The sequence below is a fragment of the Oratosquilla oratoria genome, chromosome 36 (genome assembly GCF_046742065.1).
Source record: "Oratosquilla oratoria isolate Oo_2021 chromosome 36, ASM4674206v1, whole genome shotgun sequence".
NCBI classification, from domain to species: domain Eukaryota; kingdom Metazoa; phylum Arthropoda; class Malacostraca; order Stomatopoda; family Squillidae; genus Oratosquilla; species Oratosquilla oratoria.
This window is the reverse complement of record NC_134812.1, coordinates 3,921,455-3,928,954: the sequence shown is the minus strand read 5'-3', so window position 1 is coordinate 3,928,954 and position 7,500 is coordinate 3,921,455. Positions and strand designations below refer to the sequence as shown.

Sequence of the window (7,500 nt, the reverse complement as noted above, 5' to 3'; positions counted from 1 at the left end):
GAGGAGGGTGGAATCTCGAGACACTTCCCCTACAATGGCACTTGACTTCGAACTAGAGAATTAATTCTTTTTATTCATTTTGCCGGAGAGAGGCCCTCTACGCATATTTTAAATTTGTATATATGTATATATATATATATATATATATATATATATATATATATATATTCCTTGAAATACGTGCAATATTTTATATACTGCATGCATATATACTCGTGTATATATATATCTATATCTATATATATATATATACATATATATATTACATATATTCATATGTATATATATACATATATATATTTATATATGTATATATATATACATGTATATATATATGTATATATACATGTATATATATATGTATATATACATGTATATATATATGTATATATATACATATATATGTCTATATATGTATATATATACATATATATGTCTATATATGTATATATATATATATTTATATATATACATATATATATTATATATACATATATATCTATATATGTATATATATATTATATATACATATATATCTATATATGATATATATATATATCATATATATATATATATATGTATATATATCATATATATGTCTGTATATATAAATATATATATAAGTATATATATATATATATATGTATATATATTCATATACATATATGTATATATATATACATATATAAATATATATATATATGTATATATATTTATATATGTATACACACACATACACACACACACACATACACTTTAATAAGCTTCGCCGCTGGGACTCGAAACCTTGCTTGAGCGACTGCTTCTTACAAAGCAAGGACAATACCATATGGAGGTATAAACACTAGGATCTAATACTGTTCATAGGTTTATGACTGTTCGCAGTTCTCCCTCCTACCTCCTCTTCCTCCCCGTCCTCCTACTCTGTCTACTTTTCCTTGATGCCTATTGCCTCTGATGGGCAATAGGCAACAGAAGAATTTACCTCCTCCCTCGAAAAAGACGCCCACCCTAGCCTCCGTTTCCTCAGTCTTCCCATCCCAAGAGGCCTATATACATAGGCAACATATACAAGACCACGGTGACATAATGTCACAACGTCCATAATGAATTTATAATGGCATTAAGGATGGAAATCCATCTTCATCACGAAAGTGCTCGGGACCCAGAGTACGGCCCAAGAGGACCCCAAACCCTGAGGGAAGAGGGGTCTTCGAAATCAAAGCGAGTGGTCTGTCTCTCTTGCAACCTGCAGCCCAAACCTGAAGGACCTCTCAAGAATCATTACTTAAAGACGATATCGATGTTGTCAGTACTTTTCATATTAATGATTATGACCTCTTCTGAACTTTCTATGTCGATCAAAGTAGACGTAGATGCCTCCAGGATGTATGGTGGCAACTTAATATGGTCATCATTATCAGAAATGATTGAAATAATGTCAATACATTCTGGACATATTGTCAATAGATATTTCTTGCGCAATAAGCACCTTACTCTACTTCCGAGGGAAAATATTATAGAAAAAAAAATTGTTCAGAAGACTAAAGAAATAACAAATAGAATAAAATAAATAGATAAATACATTCAGGTCGAAATTTCTTTTAAAATTATTTGCAAATGTCAGACGTACCGGGAATCCTCATTTCACTGAAGGCAGCTTTTTTGATGCTCTTTCCATTTTTTATTTTATTTTATCTATTTTCTTATTTGTCTTTTTTAACGGAATACTATAAGACGAAGCAAAAATGGTGACGTTGTGTTAGCAGTAAATCTTTTTCTCTCACCATGTTCTTAGTAGTAGTAGTAGTAGTAGTAGTAGTAGTAGTAGTAATAGTTATGGTAAAATATTAGTTATGGTTGAGGAAGAAAAAATACCCGTATCAGTAGTTATACTATAATAGTAGCAGTAATAATAGTTATAGGGGTGATGGTAGGGAGAGTGACGATGGTGATGGCAGTGGTGGTACTTGTATTAGTATATGTAACATTAGCAACAATAACTACCATTGTTGACCGTGAAAACTGAGGTACAGGAGGCAGTGAAAAAGTCGGCGAAGGAAGAAGAGGAAAAGGAGGAGGTAGGGGGAGAAGGAAGAGGAAGGAGAGGAAGAAGCTGCGACTTAGGTAGACGTGGAGTAGGAGAGTAGGTGAAAAAATAGAAGAGAGAAATGGATAAGGAAAAGAGAACAGGTGGAATTAGGGGGCTTGTTGGTGTTAGTGTTAAACTTAACTGTGACATTTGTTGTGACGGTGACGGCTGATGATGATGATGATGATGATGATGATGATGACGATGGTGACGATGATGATTATGGTAATACTGATGGTGATTATGGTGTGATGATGATGACGACGATGGTGATTATGATGATGACGATGATGATACTGATTGTTATTATGGTGATGGTTATGTTGGTGATGATAGTGAAGATGTGATGGTGAAGATCGTGAAGATGATGATGATGATGACGACGACGACATCGATGATTATTATATATAATTACATGATGTGTACGCGTGGGGTCGGATGGAGGTAATACACGTGTTTACGAGTATGCACAGTACTGTACACACTTTTGTACAGAGGGAAAGAACAAGAGGCGTAGTATGCATGGAATGCATATCATGCAATGTATACCATTCGCGCATTCCTGCCTACGACTAAGAGCATTCTTGCTCATCCTGAGAGCGTCACATGTAGCATAAGCATGCTGATATATGCTGCAAGCGAGAGTGTGACAGCAGAATGATAAAAAATAATACTTCCATGTGAAAGAAGAGAGAGAGAGAGAGAGAGAGATTTCTTTTCACATTTTGCAAACTCGAACGCGATTTAAGCAATTGAGGACTAAAATGATGTGTTTATGTTTAACAATAACAATCCCTTTGAGCTGAATATGTTAATACGACGATGGTGAATTAAATGTATAAATAAATAAATGAACAAATAAGTAAAGGAACATGAATAGATAAATAAGTAACCAAGTAGATAAATTAATAAATAGAAAGTGAATAAATCAATAGATGAATAAATACATGAATAAATAAATACGCAATTAAACAAACGAAAATCGTAAGTAGATCCCGGTTGTTATGACTTCGAACTCGGAAATCATAAAAAAAAAGATCTTCAAACGAATCCCCCCCTCCCCTCCCCCCCTCCCCCGTCGTCGTCATATTCTTCTTCAGCTCCTTTTCTTTTTACCGAAGAATAGACGAGGGAGTCAAGTAGAAAACGGAGACGGCTTCTGCAGGTACAAGAACCCGGGATGAATACTTTTTATCATGATAGGTTCAATTATGAAAGAACACTCGATGCTGTTCATAGAAAGATATATACACGGGTTGATGGAGTAATGGTTAGTGTCGCAGGCTGCCACACTGAGGTGCCGGGTTTGGGCCCCAGTCACGGCATGAAAGCTTCCAACCGAACTGTAAACCGTTACTGGATCACCTGGGTGAGGGGATGGGTGTTTGGTTGTGTGAAAGGTCGCAGCATTATTCATAGATCGAAATATACAAACTCTCAACACCTGATCCAAGATAAGAGGGAATCACTTACACATACGCACACACACACACACCCACGCACACATACACATACACACACACACACACACACACACACGCACACATAAACACACACATACACGAACACATGCTCACACACACACACACACACACACACACACACACACACACACACGCACACGCACACAATACACTTACAAGATGGATAATGGAAGGCGGGTAGCTTGAGCAACTATTATTACACTTATGCAAGTGTGCGCGCGCGCGCGCGTGTGTGTGTGTGTGTGTGTGTGTGTGTGTGTGTGTGTGTGTGTGTGTGTGTGTGTGTGTGTGTGTGTGTTTATCTAGTTGTATTTACCTAGTTGTATTATACGGGAAGGGAGCTATGCTCGTGATGACCCGTCTTTGTATCTTTCAGCATCAAGTTTATTCTTAAAATCGTGAATAGTATTTGCTCACAGTTTTTTCATCTAAGTTATTCCATATATCCAGCATTCTGTGTGTGTGTGTGTGTGTGTGTGTGTGTGTGTGTGTGTGTGTGTGTGTGTGTGTGTGTGTGTGTGTGTGTGTGTGTGTGTGTGTGTGTGTGTGTGTGTGTGTGTGTGTGTGTGTGTGTGTGTGTGTGTGTGTGTGTGTGTGTGTGTGTGTGTGTGTGTGTGTGTGTGTGTGCGCGCGCGCGCGCGCGAGGTAGGCCCGCCCTCCTTTACCCACCAATCACACGTTCTCCATCTGATCACCAATCCAAAGCTTCAGTAGTGTCTGATCCCCTGCGCAGCCGTGACATACTTTATATATTATCATCTTGGAGGCGTCAGATGATTTTAAACAACTGAGGGGACTAATGGTGGTGGAGTGATTAACCTTTTCTGAGCGACCAATTAAGACCCTATAGTCAGACCAGAGGCCCCAATTAGACCCAATCATGAAGTCTATCGCTAGCATGTATAGAATCACATACAGAAGAACATCGTCATGTTGAAGGTATCAACAGCGAAGATTATGTATCACGACAAAAAAAAACATATAATCTGAGAAGATAAATTCTCCTTCTTTTCTGCGGATTATTTATCATCCTCCTCTTTTTTTCCACTCGCGTTTCTAATTAAATATGATAATTAATCTAAGCCTAGGAAGACTATTTTTTTTTTCCTTTTTCTTTTTTTGACGGTGAGCAGTTTTACACATAAGAATGCTGAATGGAACTCCTGAGAAATCGCCCAATTTAGTCCATAAAGTACAGAAGTACTGGGTTAACTAAAGACGTTATTCCAAATGAAATAAATCTGCTGTGAAGAATTGACCAGAATGAAATATATAGATCTCGACTATGTGAGAGTCCTTTTGCAATAAAAGGCTCGTCCGCAGAGATTAACTGGTAAAAACAAACGGATAAACAAATAGGTAAAGGAATAAAATAAATCAAAACGAGAAATGACGAATGCCAGGAGCATTGTCATGATGAAGTTGCGAGACACCACTCGCCTACAGCTGCACTTGTTTCTTCCTTATCCTTTCGATTTCCTTCCACTAAGAAGCAAACAGGCTTTGTTCTGCGTCAATTGTGACTGACTGGTAATTTCATCATGACAATGCGCCTGCCGATCGTTCGTGTTTTGTGAAGGGCTCTGCTCCGGGTGGAAGGGGGCCCAGATCATGTGGAAGGGAGGCTCCGTTCGTGTGGAAGGGGGGCCCGTTCATGTGGAAGGGGGCCTCGTTCGTGTGGAAGGGGGCCTCCGTTCGTGTGGAAGGGGGCCTCCGTTCGTGTAGAAGGGGGCCTAGGTTCGTGTGGAAGGGGGCCTCCGTTCGTGTGGAAGGGGGCCTCCGTTCGTGTGGAAGGGGGCCTCCGTTCGTGTGGAAGGGGGCCTCCGTTCGTGTGGAAGGGGGCCCCCGTTCGTGTGGAAGGGGGCCTCGTTCGTGTGGAAGGGGGCCTCCGTTCGTGTGGAAGGGGCCTCGTTCATGTGGAAGGGGGTCGCGTTCATGTGGAAAGGGGGCCTCGTTCATGTGGAAGGGACCCCACGTTCGTGTGGAAGGGGGGCCTCGTTCATGTGGAAGGGGGCCTCGTTCATGTGGAAGGGGGCCTCGTTCGTGTGGGAGGGGCCACGCGTTCGTGTGGAAGGGGGCCCCCGTTCCTGTGCAATGGGGCCCATTCGAGTAGACACTGGATCGTTCGGAGAGACAAAGGGCCCAGTTGAGTGAGCGAGGGGGCCACTCGGGTTGAAGAGAGGGGCCAACTTTGGAGGTTTGAGGGCCAAATGGTGGATTGGTTGGGGCCCTCAGGGCCTACGAAGGGGCCCACTGCGTCACCGGAGATTTTCATTCGCGTCTTCTAATTACAAGGTGCCACTTGGAGGTCCCTTTCATCGTCATCTCGAATGAAGAAATATGAAAGAAAAAAAAAAAGAGGCCTCGATTCTAATTAGAGGCATGTACACACGGAAGCACGTTTTCAAAAGCCTTCGCTCACGTACGAGTGTTGTTGTACAGGAATGAAAATTAATGTTGGAACATGCAATAAAGTATACGTATACACACAAAAAAACGCACAAGTACAAAAAGACACACACACACTCACACACACACACACACACACACACACACACACACACACACACACACATACACACTCTTCCAACTCGACGGGACAGTGGTGCTGCTTTCGACCGCTCATCCAATGATCTGAGTTCGAGCCTCGCCCTAAACTTAAATAATTTCAGCATCGCTGTACTGCGAGCCGGAACTCCAACTACAGTGGGAAAGGATTTTTTTTTTTTTTTTGTAGATCTGACAATACATGACCTCTAAGTTCTCATTCGGAAGGGTAAGAGCTGTCGATCACGAGTCCGGCACTGGATCCAAGACCGTGGTAAACCACACACAGTTCCTGTTTCGGTCCTCGCTGGGCTCTCGATCGAGCAAGATCTGCTTCAGTTTCTGGTCCTGCGAGCTGAACAAAGTATCGTCTGTCGTTAACCAGAAGAAAATGAGCAAAGTGCGTCACCAGATCGATGGCGATGGCGTCACCAAGCGATTTTAGTAGACTGATTGGGAGTCCTAGTGTTACATCTTTAAGAACGATTGGTCCTCCTCTTCTGGATGCCATCTTAAGATTTCTTTTAGCTTTGGAAGGTGGGCTACATTAAAAGTAGGATTCTTTTCCATAGAGGTCCTTTCCCTGAACTACACTTTGGGTGCTGTCATTATATATACAAATATACGAGTGTATACGTGTATATATATATATATATATATATATACATATATATATATATATACAAATATACATATATATAGATTATATACATATATATATATATATTATATATATATACACAACACACACATACACACACACACACATGTGTGTGTGTGTGTGTGTGTGTGTGTGTGTGTGTGTGTGTGTGTGTGTGTGTGTGTGTGTGTGTGTGTGTGTGTGTGTGTGTGTGTGTGTGTGTGTGTGTGTGTGTGTGTGTGTGTGTGCGCGAAGATCTGGAGTCTGGGATCCATGTTGTAAGGGGAGAAGCGAAAACACCAGACTCAAAGTGGGAAGTTTAATGCCCGACGTTTCGGTCCTAGTCCTAGGACCGTCTTCAGGGGTGTGAAAATGTACAGTGTTCAAATGAGCTATTATGCTTTATTGTATTTAATTCTATTATATTGCATTTATTCTTTGTAAATTAAATGTATGCACAATTGGGTATGTAAGGTGGTCCAGTCGTCCGGTACTTGGAGCGATTGGAAGAGGAGGGGGACCCAGACAGCTTCGGCAGTGCGGAATACCTCTCCCAATTCCAACCACGGACAGTTAAGAGCTCATATGAACACTGTACATTTTCACACCCCTGAAGACGGTCCTAGGACTATGACCGAAACGTCGGGCATTAAACATCCCACTTTGAGTCTGGTGTTTTCGCTTCTCCCCTTACAATATATATATGACCCGTTGAGAATGAACTCTAGTTTCGCACC

General features: G+C 40.8%; 1 protein-coding gene across 1 annotated transcript in view; it reads right to left on the bottom strand.

The window, feature by feature from the left end:
• Positions 1–7,500, bottom strand: part of LOC143018871 (uncharacterized) — a 26,897-nt gene that overhangs the window by 12,280 nt on the left and 7,117 nt on the right. The window lies entirely within an intron of this gene.